This window comes from Heterodontus francisci, chromosome 7 (genome assembly GCF_036365525.1).
Source record: "Heterodontus francisci isolate sHetFra1 chromosome 7, sHetFra1.hap1, whole genome shotgun sequence".
NCBI lineage: Eukaryota > Metazoa > Chordata > Chondrichthyes > Heterodontiformes > Heterodontidae > Heterodontus > Heterodontus francisci.
This window is the reverse complement of record NC_090377.1, coordinates 33,053,810-33,079,865: the sequence shown is the minus strand read 5'-3', so window position 1 is coordinate 33,079,865 and position 26,056 is coordinate 33,053,810. Positions and strand designations below refer to the sequence as shown.

Below are 26,056 nucleotides of genomic sequence, written 5' to 3'. Positions count from 1 at the left end.
ATATTCATTTTGGCCTGCTATATATGGCGGAGAGAGGAAAAGAGAGGGACGGGGGCAAAGTCAAATATTATTTTCCCATGAAATGGAATTGCATGCCTCTACGTACTAATATCTTACTGATCTACTAAGATGTACAGGGTCAATTTTAACCTCCACCTGGTGGAAACCATAAGCCAGGGAGGGGCTGTTAATATGGAGCAGGGGATTTACCCACTCATTTCTTACTCCACTCCACCCACCCCAAGCCAGTAGTGTCTTCTTTAAATACACATTTCAAAGTCTGTTGACATCAGAGTGACCCAATGTGCTGTTTTAACCTGAGGCCTGAGTGGGTGAGCATTGATGGCTTCCTGGCCAAACCTGTCTGTAACAGGAACCAGGGCTAGAAAGGGCCAGGGGAGGTAAGTTCTCTAAATTTGTGTTTCACTTCCCTGTGAGCTAGAACAAAAGAACAAAGAACAATGAGCAGTACAGCACAGCAACAGGCCATTCGGCCCTCCAAGCCTGCGCCGATCTTGATGCCTGCCTAAACTAAAGCCTTCTGCAGCTCCGGGGACCGTATCCCTCTATTCCCATCCTATTCATGTATTTGTCAAGATGCCTCTTAAACGTCGTGATCGTACCTGCTTCCACCACCTCCCCCGGCAGCAAGTTCCAGGCACTCACCACCCTCTGTGTAAAGAACTTGCCTCGCACATCCCCTCGAAACTTTGCCCCTCACACCTTAAACCTATGCCCCCTAGTAACTGACTCTTCCACCCTGGGAAAAAGCTTCTGACTATCCATTCTGTCCATGCCACTCATAACTTTGTAAACCTCTATCATGTCACCCCTCCACCTCCGTCGTTCCAGTGAAAACAATCCGAGTTTATCCAACCTCTCCTCATAGCTAATGCCCTCCAGACCAGGCAACATCCTGGTAAACCTCTTCTGTACCCTCTCCAAAGCCTCCACGTCCTTATGGTAGTGTGGTGACCAGAATTGCACGCAATATTCCAAGTGTGGCCTAACTAAAGTTCTGTACAGCTGCAGCATGACTTGCCAATTTTTATACTCTATGCCCCGACCGATGAAGGCAAGCATGCCGTATGACTTCTTGACTACCTTATCCACCTGCCTTGCCACTTTCAGTGACCTGTGGACCTGTACGCCCAGATCTCTCTGCCTGTCAATACCCCTAAGGGTTCTGCCATTTACTGTATACTTCCCATCTGCATTAGACCTTCCAAAATGCATTACCTCACATTTGTCCGGATTAAACTCCATCTGCCATTTCTCCACCCAAGTCTCTAATCGATCTATATCCTGCTGTATCCTCTGACAATCCTCATCACTATCCGCAACTCCACCAACCTTTGTGTCGTCCGCAAACTTACTAATCAGACCAGCTACATTTTCCTCCAAATCATTTATATATACTACAAAGAGCAAAGGTCCCAGCACTGATCCCTGCGGAACACCACTAATCACATCCCTCCATTCAGAAAAGCGCCCTTCCACTGCTACCCTCTGTCTTCTATGACTAAGCCAGTTAGGTATCCATCTTGCCAGCTCACCTCTGATCCCATGTGACTTCACCTTTTGTACCAGTCTGCCATGAGGGACCTTGACAAAGGCTTTACTGAAGTCCATATAGATAGCATCCACTGCCCTTCCTTCATCAATCATCTTTGTCACTTCCTCAAAAAACTCAATCAAATTAGTGAGACACGACCTCCCCTTCACGAAACCATGCTGCCTCTCGCTAATACGTTTGTTTGTTTCCAAATGGGAGTAAATCCTGTCCCTACTACTGACGTAAGGCTCACCAGCCTATAATTTCCTGGATTATCCTTGCTACCCTTCTTAAACAAAGGAAAAACATTGGCTATTCTCCAATCCTCTGGGACCTTGCCTGTAGCCAATGAGGATGCAAAGATTTCTGCCAAGGCCCCAGCAATTTCTTCCCTTGCCTCCCTCAGTATTCTGGGGTAGATCCCATCAGGCCCAGGGGACTTATCTACTTTAATGCTTTGCAAGACACCCAACACCTCCTCCTTTTTGATAATGTGATGACTGAGACTATCTACACTCCCTTCCCTCGGCTCATCATCCACCAAGTCCTTCTCTTTGGTGAATGCTGATGCAAAGTACTCATTTAGTACCTCGCCCATTTCCTCTGGCTCCAGAAGGAGCAGGAATACTACTTTGGACCCCACAAAGAAACAGTGGGTGTCCCTACCTTCCTCCAACTGGCATTCCCTGCCACTGAATTTCAATGGCTAGGTAGCCTATTCCTGCTGACTTGCCTTTCATTTTGGTTGGGATTTTGGCAATCAGCATGCTAATAAGGAGTGACTGTTAAAATTGTCTGAAACTCCATGCCACCATTCGTGTTTGGGATGGGATGCTTCATGTTACTTCGTGATTGCAGGGGTGTTCTTGCCTATCGCATCCGAGGGCAACGTTGGGCAACCTGGTTTCAGAATTAGCAGAATGCTAATTGAATCCTTTTCTTCTCTCTACATCCATGTTCTTTCATTGGGTCAGGCTGGAAAATCTCTGCAATAGCATGAGGGGAAAATGGTCTCAATTGCTAAGCTTATTGTAGGGCTCAAATGCTCAAACATTCAGTGGCCATTCTCACTTCCAAATGAACCCAGCCTAATCATAGATTCTTATCTCCTTGTTCCAACTGCCAGTTGGGCTCTGTTTGATTCCTATCTGTGCCCTGAGTTAGATAGCTCACATTTTCAATTGCTTCGTATTATCCTTCCTATTTGAACAGAAGGAGGACTATATTCCTCTTCCACCATTGCCAGAGAAAACAGGTAGATGCAGCAGACCAGGAACACTTCCCGAGGAAGCAGGGTGGGAGCAAAATAACACCAAACTTCGTGAAATTCTTCAACAGAACACAGTGTGTTAGGTGCAGCGCCAGAAGCAAAGAGGTCCAGCAGCAATTGTAAAGGAACAGGTAAAATGGAAAACCCAGATCTTTCAATTTTGAAGTATTTTCATTGCGGTAAATATTCAAATTAAACCATGCCTGCCAGAACCTGTGATTTGCATATCAATGACCTTTAAGTTAGTCATAGAGTCATAGATTTATACAGCACAGAAACAGGCCCTTCGGCCCAATGCGTCTGCGCTGACCATCAAGCACCCATCCAATCTAATCCCATTTTCCCGCACTTGGCCCGTAGCCTTGTATGCTATGGTGTTTCAAGTGCTTTTAATACTTCTTAAATACTTCTTAAATATTGTGAGGCTTCCTGCCTCTACCACCCCTTCAGACAGTGTGTTCCAGATTCCAACTACCCTCTGGGTGAAAAAATATTTCCTCAACTCCCCTCTAAACCTCCTGCCCCTTACCTTAAATCTATGCCCCCTGGTTATTGACCCCTCCACTAATGGAAAAAGTTTCTTCCTATCTAACCTATCAATGCCCCTCATAATTATGTATACCTCAATCAGTCCCCCCTCAGCCTTCTCCACTCCAAGGAAAACAACCCCAGCCTATCCAGTTTCTCCTCATAGCTGAAATGCTCCAGCCCAGGCAACATCCTGGTGAATCTCCTCTGCACTCTCTCCAGTGCAATCACATCCTTCCTATATAATGTGGTGACCAGAACTGTACACAGTACTCCAGCTGTGGCCTAACCAGCATTTTATACAGCTCTAACATAACCTCCCTGCTCTTATATTCTATGTCTCAGCTAATAAAGGCAAGTATCCCGTATGCATTTCTAACCACCTTATTTATCTGTGCTGCTACCTTCAGTGATCTATGGACAAGTACACCAAGGTCCTTTTGACTCTGTAATTCCTGGGGTCCTATCATCCATTGTATATTCCCTGGCCTTGTTAGTCCTCCCAAAGTGCATCACTGCACACTTCTCAGGATTAAATTCCATTTGCCACTGCTCCGCCCATCTTACCAGTCCATCTATATTGTCCTGTATTCTAAGGCTTTCCTCCTCACTATCCATGACACCATCAATTTTCGTGTCATCTGCGAACTTACTGATCCTACCTCCTATATTCATGTCTAAATCATTGATGTACACTACAAACAGCAAGGGTCCCAGCACCGTTCCATTCCCTGTGAATGAGCTGGGGTGGCAGCAACACCTGAAGTAAGACTCTGGCGATCCTTACAGTTTGCCAAAGATGATGCTGGTAAGAAGGCAGAATTGTGCTGCCAAGCAGTAGATGAAGGAATAAGGAAAACAAATGTGGGTGTGAAGAATGATGGTATGAGAATAGTTGGCAGGTGCTGTTTTGACAGTGAGGCTTTTTTTTAGTTAAGGTGGAATGGGTTCTGTTATATGGTAAGGGAGAAAGTGGGAATTCCTACTTGTAAAGGAAAAGTTACTAGTGGCTCAGAAGTTGGCTCAGGTGACTGTCAAAGTCAAAGTGGTTGTTTCTTCTTGACTGCCTTCAAATTGGAGAAGGAAGGGTGGCATGGCACTGAATGCAGCCTCATCATCACTAACTATGAAAAACTAACAGCAATCTGCAACAAGCACTGAATCAGCAAAACCATTTTTATTAAAACAAAAATCAAAAATAAGGACTTCCATGACATTGCCAGCTCATCTCTTAAGACAGTGCCTAAACATCAGTTCAGGAAACAGCAGTGCCAGGTTTCTGTGGGTGCAGTCCGCCCCTGATTTGCACCCAGTGTTATTAAAGGCCATCTGTGTTGATAACATACAAAAAAAATTGGTTTTGTTCTGTCAATCAATTCAAACATTTTGTATGAAAAGGCACATTTTTACTAAATACCTCTTTTGTAAAGATGGCTAGGCTGTCATTTTTATTTTTTATTGCACTAGAGCTCTGACTGAAGTTTAATTTTTTTTTAAAACAAAGATTGCAATCAATTGCTGATGGCACTGATACCATGGTTACACATTGTACGATGGGATAACTGTTAGTCAAAATTGATTGCCAGGCAAATGAAATTTTCTACTAAACCTGAAGTATCAATTCTGTCAAATCATGCTGGCTAATTTCATATGTATCAAAAATTAAGCTTACAAAACTAATCCAAGAACCAATTCACTAAATCAACATTGTTCCATATGGTATTTGACATTCTAAAGTTCATCAGCTCACTGTGCCTACACTAATGTCCTCATTATGGCACTAACCTATGATTCCTGTGGAGTTGTGCTTAAAACATTTATCATCCGACAAACAAAACATTATCAGATGGATATTAACAGCAGAGGAAAAAATACAATGGAGGTGTTGGTAGAAATACATCTTCAGGATTTACCTAAAGTTGAGCAAACTGCCCAAGTTAGGATGCTTGGATCACCCCTGTATAACCCCTCTTCACCATCTTAATAGTATTAAAATGACCACTTTATCCATTTGTTTTTCTTATGAAATGCCCAGAATATTACTTTTATGACTTTATGAAGTCTATTGATGCTGAAACATAAATACTCATTTTTGGGACTGATTTGCGATTTATGGTTGAAAAAAAAACTGCATTAATATAGTGCCTTGTTACATCCTCAGAATGACCCTAAAGACTTTGCAATCAATCACGGCAGTCAATGGCTGAATTTTATGGGCCCGCCCTGAGGCGGGCTAGGAGGCGGAGTGGGAGGGCAGAGTATTGCGATGGGAGGCAGGGGGGGCAGAGGGCCCAGCGCCTTCCCATCGCACCACAATTTAGTCGGGGGCAAGATAGGCCAAAGATGGCCTTCTTGTCCAGAGGTCAATTAAGGGCCTTAGAGGCCTATTAACATCCATTTAAAGGCCTCTTCCCCCATAAGCCAGTGGTGGGGTGGGCCTCCTCCAGGCAGGGAGGTCATCCAGTAAAATGAGGTCACCTCCCTGCAGGCTTGGGGGTGGGGGGGCCCTCCTCCATGGGCAATCTGTGGTCCACAGAGGACCCCCATCAGCAAACGCCTAACCTCGTTGGACCCCCTCTCCCATACTTATTTTTCTCCTTGGATTAAAAACAGTGCATATGCCTTCAAGACTCTGTTAAAAACAATGAACCTTTAAGGGAGAGAAGGTTCTGGAATTCCTGAGACACAATGTGCAGCAGTTGCATTTTTGTTACCCTGGGCAACAGCAGGAGAGAGAGAGGTCACATGGTAATGTTTCCACTTTTGTGTGTGTGAACTGGCAGAAACCAACTAAAACCAATTAGTTCTGAGACACTTTCCTGCGAGGCATACTGAAGAAAAGGAGCTGTTTTACTCTCTCTCAGAAAAATTCTACAAGGAGCTACAAGCCTAGTTAATTCCCTGAGTATGTGCGTGAATGGGGGAGTTAGATTAAAATAAGAAGCTATAAACTCTTTCGACATAGGTTTATAATAAGTGTTTAAGATTTAGTTTAGTTAATTTATTTTTGTCTAAAGATACCTGTTTTGATCTGTTTCATTCTGGGGTTACTAGAGTGTTTAATTTGGTTGTTTTCCTAATGGGTGTGAAAGCTTAATAATATGCTGCGACCTGTGGAGTGACAGGACTGAAATGACCGTGTGTTGCTCCCGCCGCGGTCGTAACAGTGCATGGCAAGGTCTCACAAATGAATGACCAGATGATCTGTTCTTGGTGGTGGTATTGATTGAGGTTGAATGTTAACAAGCACAACTAATTCTAGCTATATGGATGCATGGACCCGACAAACATATTTTCTGCAGCACCTGTGGAAGAGCCTGTCACTCTAGAATTGGCCTTTATAGCCACTCCAGGCACTGCTCCACACCACTGACCACCTCCAGGCACTTACCCATTGTCTCTCGAGATAAGGAGGCCAAAGATAAGATATGGATGCATGGAAAACAGGTGACAGAGTACGAGAAAAAGTGATTAGGAGGGGTGCATAAATCTTGGTCGAAGAGGTGAGTTTTCCAGGAAGTTTTTAAGGAAGGGGAGAGGATGATGGGCAAAGAAACTCAAGTAGGCAAAGAATGGTGATTTGCAAAGGTGGAATGAAGCTTTGTGATGAAAAAGCCTATCGAGTCTCAAACTCAGCTCAGGGTAGAAGTGGATAGCAAGGTTGTGAACAGAGACTATGCCTCAGGGACATAGGGAGCGGTTTGTGGCTGGAAGAACAATGGCTGCATTATTTCTAGTGTCGAGCTGGAAGAAGTTGAAATTCATCTGAAGACATCTGGAGATCTCCCTATTCTTCTTCAAATAATAGCATGGTATCTTTTACATCCATCTCATTAGTGAGAAAAGCCTCAGTTTAACATCTCATTCAAAAGATGGTACCTCTGACAATTCTGCACTCCCTCATCAAGGCACTGAAGTGTCAGCCTAAACTATGTGCTCAAATTATAGTCTGGCTTACATGCTAGAGTAATACTGAGTCAAAGTAACACACCTTGAAGGCTCTACTTACACAAACACATAAGAAATAAGAGCTGGAGTAGGCCATTTGGTCCTTCAAGCCTGCTCCGCCATTCAACAAGATCATGGCTGATCTTCTCCCTCAATTCCACCTTCCTGTGCTATCCCCATATTCTCTTCATACCCAAAAACCTTCAAGCTCTGTCTTGAATATACTCAACGAAAGAGCATCCACAGTCCTCTGCAGTAGAGAATTCCAAAGATTCACAACACTTTGAGTGAAGAAATTCTCCTCCTCTCAGTCCTCCATGGCTGACCCCTTATCCTGAGACTGTGACTCTGTGCTCTAGGTTTCCCAGCCAGGGGAAACATTTTCTCAGCATCTACCCTGTCAAGCCCCTTAAGAATTTTATATGTTTCAATTTGATCACCTCTCATTCTTTTAAACTCCAGGGAATATAGACCTAGTCTACTCAATCTTTCCTCTTCGGACAATCGCCTCGCCCCAGGAACCAGTCTACTGAACCTTCATTGCACTCCCTTTAGGGCAAGTATGTCCTTAAGGAGGAGGCCAAAACTGCACATAGTACTCGAGGTGTGCCTTCACCAATGCCCTGTATAATTGTAGTAAGACTTCTTCACTTTTATACTTGTAACAAAAGCTAATACTATGTTTGCTGTACCTGCATGTTAACTTTCTGTGATTCATGTACAAGAAGACACAGTTCCCTCTGATGCGAACATTTTCCAGCCTGTCACCATTCTTACTTTAGTTCCCACACTATGTTAAAAAATGATGAACTTGGATTGCAGATTATGCTTAATCATAGATATAGTGTGATATGGCTGATAGACTGATGGAAAATGACTTGGAGCCCATATCCCAGTCATTCTAATTTGAATTTATTTGTGAGCATTCAAGACAATTTAAGCTTGTATGTGCTGATTCCTTAAAGGATGGAAACTGGTGCTGCACATGGAGGGATTACTTTGTCATTTTTTTTGCCCTTTTTCTCCAATTACGTTTATCAAGAAGGCAAAATAAATTTTAATACCGCCTATTTTGAAGAAGCAGTGGAGAGGGAGCAACAAGCAGATTTCGTTTCTTCAAGTTTTGTTTTAGTCTTATTTTGTTGTTTGTATCTGTCCATTCCATCTGATTTCTATGATGGTCGAGTGCTGATCTATCTGAGAAACTTGTTTTCATAATGCTGGAGGCAGGGGATATGTCCGAGACTCATTTATGTAGTGGTCTGAGTAGGCTATCTATCCATGGAATCTAATTCCCTAGTGTTCTGAGAGATATCTATGAGTGGTTTCCACTTCTCTGGTGGTCCAAGGAGCCTCCCCCCTGTCAGTCTTGTGCACCAAAGTTATGCTTTTGTTTTCCAGATTTGCAGCAATTCTAAATTCAAATAAATCAAAGGGTCCTCTCCAGTGAAAGATAGGGTCATCATATTAAATTACTCTGATGATCAGTTATCAGTTTGGAGAAAATCAATTTTGTTGGTTTTTTTCACATTTTTAAAATCAGGAGTACAAAACTGTAATAAGTAACATCAAAATGTAATGGCTATGAATATACAGAGAAGTTGGAAGTAAGGATCAATGAAAATGACAAACTAAACTAGATGAGGCTAAAACATTGAGGAAATGTTGGTCTTCATATTCCATTTATTTCCTTGGTCAACAAGGTGTTGCATTTAACATTCAGTTTTATAAGAGTTTTAAATCACAATGCAAAGGATCATTTTAAACTTCAGAAATTGTAATGAATATACTTTTGAAAAGATTTTGTGATCATTTTTAACATTATGCCTATGTCAACTCTGAATTCCTTTCTTTACTATAATAAAAGCAAAATACTGCGGATGCTGGAAATCTGAAATAAAAACAAGAAATGCTGGAACCACTCAGCAGGTCTGGCAGCATCTGTGAAAAGAGAAGCAGAGTTAACGTTTCGGGTCAGTGACCCTTCTTCGGAACTGACAAATATTAGAAAAGTCATAGGTTATAAGTAGGTGAGGTGGGGGTGGGGCAAGAGATAACAAAGGAGGTCGAGATTGGACCAGGCCACATAGCTGACCAAAAGGTCACGGAGCAAAGGCAAACAATATGTTAATGGTGCGTTGAAAGACAAAGGGGATAGGTTGTCTACTAATATCCATTATAAGCCCACCGACTCCCACAGCTACCTCGACTACACTTCTTCACACCCTACCTCCTGCAAGGACTCCATTCCATTCTCCCAGTTTCTCCGTCTCCGACGCATCTGCTCTGATGATGCTACCTTCCATGACGGTGCTTCTGATATGACCTCCTTTTTCCTCAACCGAGGATTTCCCCCCACTGTGGTTGACGGGGCCCTCAACCGTGTCCGGCCCATTCCCCGCACCTCTACCCTCACCCCTTCCCCTCCCTCCCAGAACCGTGACAGGGTTCCCCTTGTCCTCACTTTTCACCCCATCAGCCTCCATATCCAAAGGATCATCCTCCGCCATTTCCGCCACCTCCAGCGTGATGCCACTACCAGTCGCATCTTCCCCTCCCTTCCCCTGTCAGCATTCCGAAGGAATCGTTCCCTCCGCAACACCCTGGTCCACTCCTCCATTACCACCACCACCTCATCCCCGTCCCATGGCACCTTCCCCTGCAATCGCAGGAGGTGTAATACCTGCCCATTTACCTCCTCTCTCCTCACTATCCCAGGCCCCAAACACTTCTTTCAGGTGAAGCAGCGATTTACTTGTACTTCTTTCAATGTAGTATACTGTATTCGCTGCTCACAGTGTGGTCTCCTCTACATTGGGGAGACCAAGCGCAGACTGGGTGACCGCTTTGCGGAACATCTCCGCTCAGTCCGCAAGCAGGACCCTGAGCTTCCGGTTGCTTGCCTTTTCAACACTCCCCCCTGCTCTCATGCTCACATCTCTGTCCTGGGATTGCTGCAGTGTTCCAGTGAACATCAACGCAAGCTTGAGGAACAGCATCTCATCTACCGATTAGGCACACTACAGCCTGCCGGACTGAACATTGAGTTCAATAATTTCAGAGCATGACAGCCGCCCATTTTACTTTCATTTTTAGTTATTTTTCTTCCTTTTTTTTTTTACATTCTTTTTTACATTTTTTACAATCTTTTTTTTGCATTTATTTAATTTCATCTTAGTTTGTTCAGTTTGCTTACCCACTGTTTTTTTTCAGGTTTTCACTTGCTGCTGTTCAATATTCAGTGTATTAACACCTAATCTGTACTAATGCTTTGTCTTTCAACACACCATTAACATATTGTTTGCCTTTGCTCCGTGACCTTTTGGTCAGCTATGTGGCCTGGTCCAATCTCGACCTCTTTGCTATCTCTTGCCCCACCCCCACCTCACCTACTTATAACCTGTGACTTTTCTAATATTTGTCAGTTCTGAAGAAGGGTCACTGACCCGAAACGTTAACTCTGCTTCTCTTTTCACAGATGCTGCCAGACCTGCTGAGTGGTTCCAGCATTTCTTGTTCCTTTCTTTACTGTTGCTTCCTGTCAATTCTGCATGTTCATTAGTCCAGTGTGCTTGTGCTAACACTCTTATTCTGGATGATGAGAAGAAGTGTATACAATTTACACTGAACACTATATGCTTAGTATGCATACTCTGCTGTGCTGAAGGAACACTTCATTCATAGCACAAAGGGAAAAGATAGCATGCAAATAAAGGATAATGCCCAGGAAATATAATCTGGGGGTTTTGGTGCTGATATGGTTAAGAGATTTCTATTTCTTGAATGATTTATGCAGTTTGTGAGTTCATGAGCTTGTAGCTTTCCACGTCACCAGGAACTACTAGCGCCTTCAGACTGACGTCAAGGATCTGATCTTGGTTGAGATCGGGTCAGAGTCAACTTCAGCCAACAGGAATGGCCCAGAGGGCAGCCGGAGCTCCATAATACTGAAGCCATCACAAACTTGCGGCTTCAGTGGAGAGGAGCATTCGACTGTCATGTGTTGTAACATCACAAACTCTGTTAATACAATATGACATCATATTGCTGGCTGGCAAATTTTCCCGTGGAGATCATGGACTGGTTTTGCTGGGCTAACAAGCCAGAGGTCATGAGTTCAAATTCCAATCTGGCAAATTGTGAAACTGAATTCAAAAATCTTGGTACTTTTGTGGGCTAGCACCAGGTAAAAAGATTATGAAAACTGGATTATGGTTAAAAACCCAACTGGTTTACTAATGGCCTTCAGGGAAGGGAACCTGGTCTGGCCTACACATTTTCACACCATGTAGTTAACTCTTAAATGTCCTTTGAAGTGGCACAGCAAATTATTCAGTTGTCTGGGCAATTAGGAATGAGCAAATGCAGTCTTGCTAGCGTCACACACTTTCCAACAATTAAAAAAAATCATAACACTTTAGTTGTGTTCTGTGACAGTCTGAATACTGCAAATTGTTTCTACTGCATTTGCAGACCAGTCAGACAACTTGCAGGGGCTTGTTTGAAGGGAGCATAGTTAACAAAGTAACAAAGAATTTCAGAGATTGAAGGTCAATTATTTGTCTCAAAAGTGAAGTTAAATGTATCTGTTTTGCTGATAATACTCTTGCCAGGGTGCACTCCAATGTTCTGCTAGACACTCAGGGTGGACACCTCTGTATGTCATCTACAGGCATGGGCCTGATGCAGAATTGTCAAAATGACCTTGGCTCTAGGACTTAAGATAGGGTCACCGTTGTTAGCACTCGGTAGTCTAAGTTCCCATTCTGCTGCACTTCCGGTGGCACAGGTGGGACTGAGGAAGTCCAAGCCCATGTTCATTCTGGAGGATTAGTCTCATTAACCACATAATAAACACAATGATGCAAAAGCAGCGGCACTATTTTAGAAAAAATAATGATATTTGCACATTATATTAGAACCAGCCGCAAATATGTCTATTACACCTTTGGCACAGGGTAAGATAACACACAGTGTATGGTGTGTTATCAGACAATAAAACAGTGGGGTTGAAACAGCATTTTAATACTACAGGTGTCCATAGTCAAAACAACTCATTTGACAAACTATAATATTGAAATTTATTCTATTGTGAAAGGAATATCATAGCTCCTATATATTAAACAGGATTTTTGTTAAACAGGATCAATTACTATTACATGTGCTGGCAGTGCACATGTTGAAAGCCACAATTAATGTTGAGTGGTGAAAGGGTTAATGGTCTCTGCAGTAACTCACAGATGATTACAACTAAGACTAGATTGTAAACAAGGAATACCTGGGAAAAACTGCCAAAATTGCTCGCCCTAATTTGCAAACAGATTAGTTGCTCTGTTTCTAGGCTGGCTCGTATTAGCAAGGCTTTGCATTCCACATCAGGGTTAGTTTAGCCAAGGAGCAGGACATGATTGGTCATGGGAGAATATAGGCAGAAAGTTACACATTTCCTATGATGTAAAAGTAAATTATACTGCAGTGTGAGTGATTACACTGGAGAATGTGGGGCTACGGAGAATAATAAAAATCAGCCTGGACTAATTTCCTTTGAACAACTGTGCACATATAGGTCATTATTTCCTGTAATCCACAGGCTTTGGTGCACAGGTCTCTGTACTGAGCCAAAAAAACACAGAAAAAAATAATGAAACAGCAGACTTCTAAGAGGCCAAAGGTCAACTTTCTATTTAAAGAATGGAACTTTGTGCACTTTCTTTTGCAGTCAGGAGTGCAGCAAAATAGCTCAGAATCAGAATTTAGATATATCATGACAGAAAATGCTAGGCACTAAGAGGTTGAAATGCCGTTGAAGTGTATAATGGGGTGGCGTTCTACTCTTGCAGAGTGTAATTTGATAATTAGTCTTAGCATCTACTGTATGTATTACTACATGCAAATGGCTCCAGGGAAGGAGCTAATGAAAGAGTGCGGACAGGAGAGATCTTTATTCCAAAGCTACGCCTCCGCATAGGTCACTGGAATTCATTTGTCTACATCCTGGACGGCACGTAGGGAAAGAAAAACGTCTTGGGATCTTTGAATGGAATGCAAAGGGGCATGGGAATCACAGTGTCACGGTGGTCACCAGAGCAATCTTGGCTGAGCTTAAACCGAGACAGCACCGTCAGACCTCAAAGTACAGTAAATTGGTGCCCATATCAGGCTACCTATCTGCTGCAGTCGGCTGAGAAAAAGTGTGTGGGTTTGAGACAATGCCTGAGGCAGTGCAAGGGCACTCAGAGCAGCCGCATGCCTCTCTACTTCCACTGCTATTAAGTGACCTCAGCAACAATCAAGTGTACTGTTACAGTTCATTTCAATAATTAAACAGTTCAGGGATGTCAGTGCTTTACGCTGACTGTCAATAAGGCAACCCTAGGCCACAAATTATTCTCATACAAGATTTAGTAAGGTAGGTTAAATTCCTGAAAGCTAAATTACAGGAACATAAATGCACGGATTTGCTTGTTAAAGTGTTATTAAAGAATTTTTTATGTGCTATTTTCCCATTTAGCTGAGGCACTATGAACTACGAGGATTATGCCTACTTAAGAAATAATAATTGACTTTATAGCTTTTGTATTTTCTTACCCCCCCAAAATTAAAACACTGCCATCATTTATAATGTAACCAGTCCTTCATATGTACTGTGTTTAAAACAATAGTAATTGAAGTAGATAATGAAAATATGGATTCAAAAGCTCATTTGGTAAACTTGAAATCAAAAATAAATTACCATTTTCTTTTGCACTCTGTGGGAATTATTAACAATTCCACACTTGGGAACAGTGAGACTGTGACTCAAGTGATGGTGCTTAATTAGTGAAATATAAGCCTCAGTATTAGTGTAACATTGCAGTGAGAATGGGGTGGGTTTGGTTTGGACGTCAGTGGAGCATAAAAATCGGACAGGATGTCCGACCTGAACCTGTTCTTGCTGGGTGAGTTATGTTTAAATTGGGGCTAAAAACTCATGTTTCATTATCCATGCTGGGGAGAATTTTTGCAGAGTTCTTCCCTTCTCCTGCTATGTCTTCAGCAGGAGCCCTGATGAAATGGTATGAATATCCCTTTTTAGAATTTTACACTGCATCCTTAGGATTCAGTCTTTCTTCAGCTAAAGCAACACCCTAGATTCAGAGAACCCCGATATAAATTCCAATCTTTATGATGCTGCAGTAACTGCCTCGTGAAATCATTAAAATGTTTAGCTAGCATTTTTACTTAGAATTTTTCTCTGATCTCTTCAGATCTTGAAGACAGCGGAGAGGATTTTGACCTTTGACTAGCAACAAGGTGACAATTCTGGTGGCGAAGAGGTCCATACGATTTTGAGGCCCTGGCCTCATTGAAACTTGACAAGCAAGATGCGAGGCCACAAACATGCAGCTCGCCAGATTGAGGACTCAAGGGTCAAGGCTGGTTGGGGTGTGGGTGGTGGGGCATAGGCGGAGCCATAGCAGAGAGATGCAATCGTGGAAGGTGAGGGACCCAGCGGACCAGATAATTCTTCCGGGGCCCAGACGAAAAAAAAAAATTAATTTGTACCTTATGTTTGAAGAGTCTGTTCAGTTCCATCACCCATGGAACTGGTTGTAGTTTCCACTATGTCTCTGAGGTGTAATTCTGTTTTCGCACAGTGTTGCCTATTCAGTTTAATACATACACTGTCTCTTTTGGTTCCTTGGTCCCATGATAATTATTTACAGTTGTCTATGTTTAATCGCATCTGCCACCTATTGACCTAATTACCTAAAATAACTAAATCCTTCTGAATATCGATTCATTGGGTAAGAATTCTTCTGTAAGAATAGTGACATCATACATTTGTTCCTGAATATTTCCCTGATTCAGAATTTCAAGTGAACCGTAAATGTATTATTACCCCATTTCTAGTTATTACTTCCCATGCCTCCTATTTTGGTATTGTTCACAAAATTGAAGATCAATATATCATACATTAAAAATAGCAAGAGTCCTAAGAACAACCCAGGAACACCCTGCTTGCAACCTCTTCGGAAGTCGAAAAGCTCTAATTTATGGCTTATCAGGGTAGAACTGGACTTTGTGCAATAGCATAAACAGATGATAGATGTAAAGTGGGCTGCCGATTTACAAAGAGAACAAGAAATAGGAGCACACCATATAGCCCCTGGAGCCCGCTCAGTCATTCAGTAAGATCATGGCCAATCTTATACATCAAATTCACTTTGCCGCCCTATCCCCACATTCCTTGATTCCTTTAAAGCCCAAAAATGTATCAAAGAACAAAGAACAGTACAGCACTGGAACAGGCCATTCGGCCCTTCAAGCCTGCGCTGATCTTGATGCTTGTCTAAACGAAAACCTTCTGCACTTCCGGGGTCCGTATCCCTCTATTCCCATCCTATTCATGTATTTGTCAACATGCCTCTTAAACAGCGCTATCGTACCTGCTTCCACCGCCTCCCCCAGCAGTAGGTTCCAGGCACTCACTCTGTGTGAAGAATTTGCCTCGTACATCCCTTCTAAACTTTGCCACTCGCACCTTAAACCTATGTCCCCTAGTAACTCACTCTTCCACCCTGGGAAAAAGCTTCTGACTATCCACTCTGTCCATGCCACTCATAACTTTGTAAACCTCTATCATGTCACCCCTCCACCTCCGTCGTTCCAGTGAAAACAATCCGAGTTTATCCAACCTCTCCTCATAGCTAATACCCTCCAGACCAGGCAACGTCCTGGTAAACCTCTTCTGTACCCTCTCCAAAGCCTCCACATCCTTCTGGTAGTGTGGCGACCAGAATTGCACGCAATATTCCAAGTGTGGCCAAACTAAGGTTCTATACAGCTGCAGCATGACTTGCCAATTTTTATACTCTGCGCCCCGACCGATGAAGGCAAGCATGCCGTATGCCTTCTTGACTACCTTATCCACCTACGTTGCCACTTTCAGTGATCTGTGGACCTGTACGCCCAGATCTCTCTGCCTGTCAATACTCCTAAGGGTTCTGCCATTTACTGTATACTTCCCATCTGTATTAGATCTTCAAAAATGCATTACCTCACATTTGTCCGGATTAAACTCCATCTGCCATTTCTCTGCCCAAATCTCCAACCGATCTATATCCTGCTGTATCCTCTGACAATCCTCATCACTATCTGCAACTCCACCAACTTTTGTGTCATCCGCAAACTTACTAATCAGACCAGCTACATTTTCCTCCAAATCATTTATATATACTACAAACAGCAAAGGTCCCAGCACTGATCACTGCGGAACATCACTAGTCACAGCCCTTCATTCAGAAAAGCACCCTTCCACTGCTACCCTCTGTCTTCTATGACTGAGCCAACTCTGTATTCATCCTGCCAGCTCACCTCTGATCCCGTGTGACTTCACCTTTTGTACCAGTCTACCATGAGGGACCTTGTCAAAGGCTTTACTGAAGTCCATGTAGACAACATTCACTGCCTTTGCTTCATCAATCATCTTTGTCACTTCCTCAAAAAACTCAATCAAGTTAGTGAGACACGACCTCCCCTTCCCAAAACCATGCTGACTCTCGCTAATAAGTTCATTTGTTTCCAAATGGGAGTAAATCCTGTCCCGAAGAATCCTCTCCAATAATTTCCCTACCACTGACGTAAAGCTCACCAGCCTGTAATTTCCTGGATTCTCCTTGCTACCCTTCCTAAACAAAGGAACAACATTGGCTATTCTCCAATCCTCTGGGACCTCACCTGTAGCCAATGAGGATACAAAGATTTCTGTCAGGGCCCCAGCAATTTCCTCCCTTACCTCCCTCAGTATTCTGGGGTAGATCCCATCAGGCCCTGGTGACTTATCTACCTTAATGCTTTTCAAGACGCCCAACACCTCCTTTTTGATAACAACGTGACCCAGACTATCTACACTCGCTTCCCTAGACTCATCATCCACCAAGTCCTTCTGTTTGGTGAATACTGATGCCAAGTACTCATTTAGTACCTCGCCCATTTCCTCTGGCTGCACGCATAGATTCCCTCCTCTGTCCTTGAGTGGGCCAACCCTTTCCCTGGCTACCCTCTTGCTCTTTATATACGTATAAAAAGACCTGGGATTCTCCTTAATCCTGTTTGCCAATGACTTTTCATGACCCCTTTTAGCCCTCCTGACTCCTTGCTTAAGTTCCTTCCTACTTTCTTTATATTCCTCAAGGGCTTCGTCTGTTCCCAGCCTTCTAGCCATTACAAATGCTTCCTTTTTCTTTTTGACTAGGCTCACAATATCCCTCGTTATCCAAGGTTCCCGAAACTTGCCAAACTTATCCTTCTTCCTCACAGGAACATGCCGGCCCTGGATTCTAATCAACTGACGTTTGAAAGACTCCCATATGTCAGATGTTGATTTACCCTCAAACAGCCACCCCCAATCTAAATTCTTCAGTTCCTGCCTAATATTGTTATAATTAGCCTTCCCCCAATTTAGCACCTCCACCCGAGGACTGCTCTTATCCTTATCCACAAGTACCTTAAAACGTATGGAATTATGGTCACTGTCAATTTCAGTCTGGAATATACTCAACGGCTGAGCATCCACAGCTCTCTGGGGTAGAGAATTTCAAAGATTCACAATACTCTGAGTGAAGAAATTTCTCCTCATCTCTGTCTTAAAGGCCTACCCCTTACCCTGAGATGATGACCCCTAATTCTAGACTCTCCAGCCAGGGGGTATCAGCCTCTCAGCATCTATTTTCAATCGGGGGAGATGTAAAATTGGTCGCCAACTCACTGTCACTCATTTAACACTCACACAAAGTCAATATCTATCCCCTTGTTTCCTACTTTTTAAGCCACTTTTTCAGACTGCACCGTATTTACCTCTGTGCTGCAATTCATCTTGTATTATAATTTCTATGATTCTATACAAAATATAATATAGTTTAAAATAACTTGGATAAGCATTTAACAAATGTGAATGTAAAAGAATATGGGAAAATGGTAGTGGAATGGGATTACAGCGGAGAGTTTCAGTTGAAAAGCCAGCACTGATACAGATCTGATAGGTTGAAGGATCTCCTTCTGTCTGTAATTTCAATGACTCTTTTATCCGACTCCATGGTTCCATACTTCCAGCATCAATCACTTATGGCAATCCTTCTGAACTACATTCTCAATTATATTTTGTCTGTACTCCATATCAGTCTTCAAAAAGCTCCACCAGATTAGTTGAACGTGACATTCAATCCATGTCGACAGTCCTGTAATAATTTACTGCTTTTTAAAAAAAATACTCACCAGACTTAAGATCATTTGAAAGACTTTTCCTATAACAGATGTTAAATTTATTGATCTATAATTTCTAGATATGTCGCTTTCTTTTGTGCCCTGTAATATTAATGTTTTGCATTTTTGTGGACTTGCAAAGTTCAAACCAACTGATTTTGGTAAGGAATCCAAACTCCAAATTAATCCAAATGCCCATTCACTTCCATTTTTACTTCTTTATCTAACATGGTGGACTCAATCACTATGTTTCTTTTGACTGTTGCTGCCCAAATCCCCTTTCCTTGCTTGAGCAACATTAAACACATTGTTACGCCAATGTGCTTTGTTGAATGTTAATTTTCTTTAATCCACTGACTAGAGATCTGAATGGATATTTTTTTTTAAAGACATTTAAAAAAGAAAAGCTACAAGGATGACTTTGCTGCTAACATAAGATGGCCAGCTAATTTGTAACACTGTATCCTACACTGCAATGCCGTGAGGAGGGAGGCAAAATGTCTGCTCATATCCCAGCAAGAACCAAGACCCAGGAATTTTAAGGGAACTGTTTGTTCTTTTACTTTTATCAAGAAAGAAATACTGCTATGCTTGAATGACTGAATGATAGTCATGTGACTAGCCCCTCCCCATCTGTGGTTTTAAGCTTGTGTCTTTCCGCAGCAGAGAGAGGAGAAGCATCTGGACTCTGACACGTGCAGACCTCAGTGGGGGGTCTCTCTTTCTCTTTCTCTCTCTCTCCATTCCAACTTAAAAGCTTTCATATCCTGTCTGTTGACTGACCACCTTTGCATTCTCCGGCTACAATCAGAAACCCAGTTGGAGGAAATCATCTGCTTTGCTGCCTCCAGGAGATCTATTGAACCAGTCATCTAGCTCTTCAAACTAAAAGCCTCAGGACCACGGAATTCAGCTGGAAGCCAGTTGAATCATCAAAAACCACAGGCTGTATTCTTTTTTCTATGGACTTTAACTCAACAAATCTACCTTTCCCCACTCTGTAACATATTTGTGTGTGTGTAAACTTTTGTGTGTGTGTGAGTGAAAGTTGGTGCGTTGTTTATTATTTTCATTAGTTCGGTTTAGGTACAATAAAGTTAACCTCTTTCTTTGTTAAACTCTAGAAAACCTGTCTGATTGGTTCTTGTTATAATCATAGCAAGTAAGTACTCAAACACTTACTGAATTGGCCTGTACAACCACTTTAAGAAAGAATTAAACTAGTTGTGGTCAAACAAGGAGAGGGAAAAGAGGGCAGCCCTTTGACCCCTCCTCACTTGACCATAACAACATGCACTTCCTGCAACAGATGTGGTTGATAACATTTGTATACTTGTCAATGTATTGAATACAAATAGATAAGGCAGTGCTATAACAAACATCTACTTGAAATACACTTGACTTTAATAACGTGTTTCATGGAGTATGTTCAGTTCATCCATGTTCTAATTATACATTGGATGAAGGCTTTGACTGATTAAGAACTCCATGCACATGGTCTAACTATATTGACATACCCCACAGGCAAGAATTTGTGAATGAACATTGCAGGCACTTTCTACCCAGTGTAGATCTATTGAAAAAATATAAAACTGGCTATTTAATCCCACACTTTGCGCTCCACAGAGTTCAGACTATAAGGATTTATAACTGTAATCAAAGGCTCAGTTCTTCTCTTTGCTGGCACATATCGCTGCACAGTTGGGGATGTGAATTTCCCAATGTGAATTCTGTATTCTTAAACTGTGAAGAGGAGGATGAAAAATCAACATCCTGGGGGTTACCATTGACCAGAAACTTAACTGGACCAGCCATATAAATACTGTGGCTACAAGAGCAGGTCAGAGGCTGGGAATTCTGCAGTGAATAACTGTCTCCCCAATGCCTGTCCACAATCCACAAGGCACAAGTCAGGAGTGTGATAGAATACTCTCCACTTGCCTGGATGAGTGCAGCTCCAACAACACACAAAAAGCTTGACACCATCCAGGACGAAGCAGCCTGCTTGACTGGCACCTTGTCTGCCACCTTAAACGTTCACTCCTTCCACCACCGGCACACAGTGGTAGTAGTGTGTGCCATATACAAGATGCCACAACTCTTCAAGCCTCCTTCGGTAGCACCTTCAAAACCCGCAGGCACATGGGAACACCACCACCTGCAAAGGCATACACCCCTCCAAATCACAGATCATCCTGACTTGGAACTATATCGCCGTTCGTTCACTGTCACTGGGTCAAAATCCTGGAATTCCCTCCCTAACACAATTATGGATGTACCTACACCAATGGACTGCAGCAGTTCAAGAGAAACTAGGGATAGGCAGCAAATGCTGGCCTTGCCAGAGACGCTCACATTCCTGAAAGAATTAAAAAAAAATGGAAAATGCTACATTAGATGAGTAAGAGTGAGGCATCATAGAAGGCTTCTTTTGCTTGCACAAATACCAACTCACCAGTGTCTAGAGACTAAGAAAGTTTTAGTTAGACTTTTCTGACCACACTTAATAGCTACACTTCCTACCAGAAACTATTGAGGAAGTATGTTAAGTGCTAGTAGTCCATATCCATCAGGCAAACAACATTGTCGCTACTAGTAAAGGTCACCATTGCCTTTAAATTCTTTGTAACTGGATACTTCCTTAGAGCACGAGGTGACCTTTGTCACATTAGGTTGTTCTCCATGGAACAGAGGAGTCTGAGGGGAGATTTGATTGAAATGTACAAAAATGTGAGGCGCCTGGACAGAGTGGATGTGAAGGGCCTATTTACCTTAGCAGAGAGGTCAGTGACTAGGGGCCATAGATTTAAAGTGATTGGTCGAAAGGTTAGAGGGGAGATGAGGAAAATCATTTTCACCCAAAGGGTGGTAGGGGTCTGGAACTCATTGCCTGAAAGGATACTGAAGGCAGAAATCCTCAACTCATTAAAAAAGGTGTCTGGATATGCACCTCAAGTGCTGTTACCTGCAGGACTATGGACCAAATGCTGGAAGGTGGGATAAGGCTGGGTGGCTCGTTTTTCGGCCATGCAGACACAATGGGCCAAGTGACCTCCTTCTGTGCCGTAAATTTTCTATGATTCTATTCTAGTCAGGGAGGTGAGCACGGATCTGGGAGCCATTCCTGCTGTTGATCCACAAATAAGCCATCCAAGCTGGAACAGAATTTTTGAGACAAATATCGTGCAAGGGTTGGAGGTGGAGAAAAAGATGTACAAGGGTGATTGGGATACTGATAAGCCAAGTGACAAGCTGTTCAAGGTCATTCAGAATGGCAAAGGACTATTTTCATATTGGTTTTTCAACTCAAACAATGTAACAGAAGTGTGGTGCACTTGGGTACAAAGCCACACAGAATAGGCAGAAACAAATTTGGAGGGATGTGGTCCTGCTAATTATTGCTCACTTACTTAGTTGCAGCATTCAGTCTGCCAATTTCTGGGTTACTGAAGCCATAATGAGGGAAGGAGAGTTCAAAGTTCTTCTCTAATGTTATGATTCGTACCATTCTTTGCATTTTATTGTTGGTCTCCCTACTCACTTTCACTGAATTTTACTACATGTTACAACCCGAGGCTGGAGGAGTGCACTGTCTTTCGATAGTTCCACTTCTCCACGGGTCACACTTTTCTTTGATTAATTTTAGAGGAGCTCTTACCTCATGTCCATAAACTAATTCAAAAGGACTAAAACCAGTAGACTCATTAGGTGAATCCCTAGTAGAAAACAAAAGAAATTCCAGCCCCTTATCCCAATCATGGGGCTATTCATGACAGTATACACTGATCATTGTTTTGAGGGTCTGATGGTACCGGTCTAAAGACCCTTGTGTCTGTGGGTGTTATGTTGAGCACTTTAACTGTGTTATACCCAAATTATTCATAACTTTCTGGAAAATTTTAGCGATAAAATTGGAACTTTGATGCGACTGAATCTCAATCAGTAATCCATATCTAGTGAAGAACTGGGTTAATTTCTCCACCACTATCTTAGCAGAAATTGTTCTCAAGGGAATGGCCTCTGGGAATTGAGTAGTCATATCCGTGATAGCGAGTATATATTGAGGTCCAGCTTTTGTTTTCAGTAAAGATCCCACACAGTCTACCCCCACCCTACTAAATGGTTTCCCAAAAACTCATATGGGAATTAGAGGTGCCGGTTTTATGGCAGGGTGTGGTTTTCCCACAATCTGGCATGTATGACATGTTTACAAAACTGCACCATGTCCTGGATAAGACCTGGCCAGTAAAAATATCGACTTATTTGTGATTGGGACTTCCAGATCTGCATGTCCCACCATAGAAATTTCATGGGCTTTCCTTAATAATTCCTGGTGATACTTGGGTGGTACCACTATCTAGCGAACAACCGTCCATTCTTCATCCACAGGTCTGTGAGGAGGTCTCTACTTCCTCATCAGAATCCCATTTTTAATATAGTACCCTTACGGAACTCCCTCTGCTTTAACTTCAGTTAGAGCTGATTGTGCCACTTTACTTAACTCTGGATCGGCTTGCTGTGCCGTGATCAGAGAAGACTTATTGAATATTTCCTTTGAATTTTGCAAATCCCAAAAGAAAGTTTCAGATATGCAACTATCTGTCTGTGGTGCCAACTTGACCTCCAACAATGAACTTGTTCAGCCATTGTTTGGGTCACTACACATGAAGGAAACAATCCTGGAACATTTTCCTGCAACTGCTTTGTCTCTGTGACTTCACTTGGTCTTTCCATGACTACTGGAGAAGCTATTACCTTCGCTCCAGCCAAATCATTCCCCAGGAGTAAGTCAACTCTATAGAACATAGAACATAGAACATAGAAAAATACAGCACAGAACAGGCCCTTCGGCCCACGATGTTGTGCCGATCCTTTGTCCTCTGTCAAGGACAATTTAATCTATACCCCATCATTCTCCTTTATCCATATACCTATCTAAAAGCCGTTTGAAAGTCCCTAAAGTTTCTGACTCAACAACTTCCCCAGGCAAGGCATTCCATGCCCCGACCACTCTCTGGGTAAAGAACCTTCCACTGACATCCCCCTTATATCTCCCACCCTTCACTTTAAATTTATGACCCCTTGTAACGCTTTGCTCCACCCGGGGAAAAAGTTTCTGACTGTCTACCCTATCTATTCCCCTGATCATCTTATAAACCTCTATCATGTCACCCCTCATCCTTCTCCGTTCTAATGAGAAGAGGCCTAGAATGTTCAGCCTTTCCTCGTAAGACTTATTCTCCATTCCAGGCAACATCCTGGTAAATCTCCTCTGCACCCTCTCCAAGGCTTCCACATCCTTCCTAAAATGAGGCGACCAGAACTGCACACAGTACTCCAAATGAGGCCTTACCAAGGTCCTGTACAGCTGCATCATCACCTCACGGCTCTTAAATTCAATCCCTCTGCTAATGAACGCTAACACCCCATATGCCTTCTTCACAGCCCTATCCACTTGAGTTGCAACTTTCAATGATCTATGCACATAGACCCCAAGGTCTCTCTGCTCCTCCACATGCCCAAGAACCCTACCGTTAACCCAGTATTTTGCATTCATGTTTGTCCTTCCAAAATGGACGACCTCACACTTTTCAGGGTTAAACTCCATCTGCCACTTTTCAGCCCAGCACTGCAACCTATCCAAGTCCCTTTGCAGACGACAATAGCCCTCCTCGGTATCCACAACTCCACCAACCTTTGTATCATCTGCAAATTTACTGACCCACCCTTCGACTTCCTCATCCAAGTCGTTAATAAAAATCACAAACAGGAGAGGACCCAGAACTGATCCCTGCGGCACGCCACTGGTAACTCTCTATCTCTATCTACAGGCAAACTATGGACAACTCCTACAGTTACTGTTCCAGACATTAGGAGCTGGATTTAGTTCTCCTCCCCCAGGCGTCGGGGTCTGTGGCCAGGCGGGAGGCTGGTGGGGCCCTGAAAATACCTCCGGGAGAGGGCATGTCAAACCAGGAGGGCCGAGCCTGATATGACAGGCGGTGGCGAGGCCTCGTGGTAGCTTCCCACCCCCACCCCCCGCCACCTGGCTCGGTTACAGGACCTGCATTTGCATATTGTAATAAATTAAAATTAATGCATTAATGATACTTATGTCGCCGTCTGTTTTCCCGCTCCATTCTTCAGCCTGGTGGCTGGCGCTCCTGCGCCTTCGGATCCCCATCCGAGGAAATGAGACGCCACGCTGGTGGGGAGGGGGGAGGAGGAGGTAAGTTTCTCAGTGCTGAGGGGGGTGTTGGGTGGGGAACGGGGTCAAGGTGACATCATTGGTTCAGGGGATGGTGGGAAGGGTATAGTTTAAAGTTTATACAGTTTGGCGGGGAGAAGTCAGGTGGACAAGGTAAGTGTTTTGGGTGGGAGAGGGCAAATAATTAATTAAATTGTTATTGGGGGGCTGGGAGAGGGGCAGAAGAAATGTCTTTATTTTATTTTTATTTACTTCTGCTTTAAATATTTAAATTTACCAGTAGGGTTCAAAGCCCTTTAAATGCAGCCGATGCTATTGCTGGGGGCGGGAAGTCGGCTCTTTCCATGTGACATGTGATTGGGGGGGGGTGAGTGCGGCCTGCCCTGGCTATTTAAATGAGCAGCCGCACGCACGATTGTGGTGTCTCCGCGACATGAAGCCCGCGAGGGTAGACCGCCATTCTCTTAGCCCGCTGCGACATCGGCAGCAGAAACAGAAGATTCGGCCCTAGGTCACACTCCAGGTGCACACAATACAAAGGTACAGGTATATACTCCTCGCCGATACCATTCACTAAAACCTTGGCATTCAGTGCAGTCTCTGGTGGAAAAGTTATGCCTTTCCCCAGCAAAAGAGTTTGGGTGGCTAAGTATAACTATAGGTTTAACTGCCTCACTTGAAGGATAAGGAGTTATTTTTCCTTTTTATAAGAATTCTCTATAACACTCAGGGATCTTGTTCATAACCCCCGCACTTACAGCGTTTTTTGTACTTGGCCTTAAAGCTGCAGTCAGAGCTATAGCCTGATCTGTCGTACTCTCGGTTGGAGCCCCTTTCACTGTATTGGCCTTGTGTACCCCAATAAGGTCCCATGGGTTTACCCTGCAACGTCCAGCATTCTGCACGAAAGTGTCTCACCTTGTGGCAATGGAAACCCTTAGGTTTTTGTACCTCACTTCCACTCTCAGCATCTTCCTTTCTGGCCTGAGGAGGAGATCCCGGGGCGCTTCCAGCTGTCCCTTCTTGTCCCCAGCTACTTGCCTTTCTTTCACGCTCCCACCTTCTATCCTTCTTGGGTTTGTGGGGGTGACGGACAAAGGGTTTGGGCTTTTAAACAAGATCGTAATCATCAGTGATCTCAGCTGCCTGTCTGCCTGTTGAAACCTTCTGGTTCTCTACATGGGTTCTTAGTAATGGAAGGAGTGAATTTTTAAATTCTTCTAGGAGAATTATTTCCCTAAAATTCTCATACGTGGCCTCTATCTTTAGTGCCCGTATTCAACAATCAAAATTAATTTGCTTT

The 26,056-nt window shown here is 43.2% G+C and overlaps 1 long non-coding RNA gene across 2 annotated transcripts in view; it reads left to right on the top strand.

Moving 5' to 3' along the window:
* LOC137371917 (uncharacterized) overlaps positions 1-14,977 on the top strand; it is a 118,305-nt gene extending 103,328 nt beyond the window's left edge. For both annotated transcript variants that reach the window (XR_010975309.1, XR_010975308.1), the window contains exon 6: positions 14,549-14,977. This is a non-coding gene — a long non-coding RNA (uncharacterized lncRNA). The remainder of the gene's footprint in view (positions 1-14,548) is intronic.
* Positions 14,978-26,056: the final 11,079 nt, after the last annotated feature.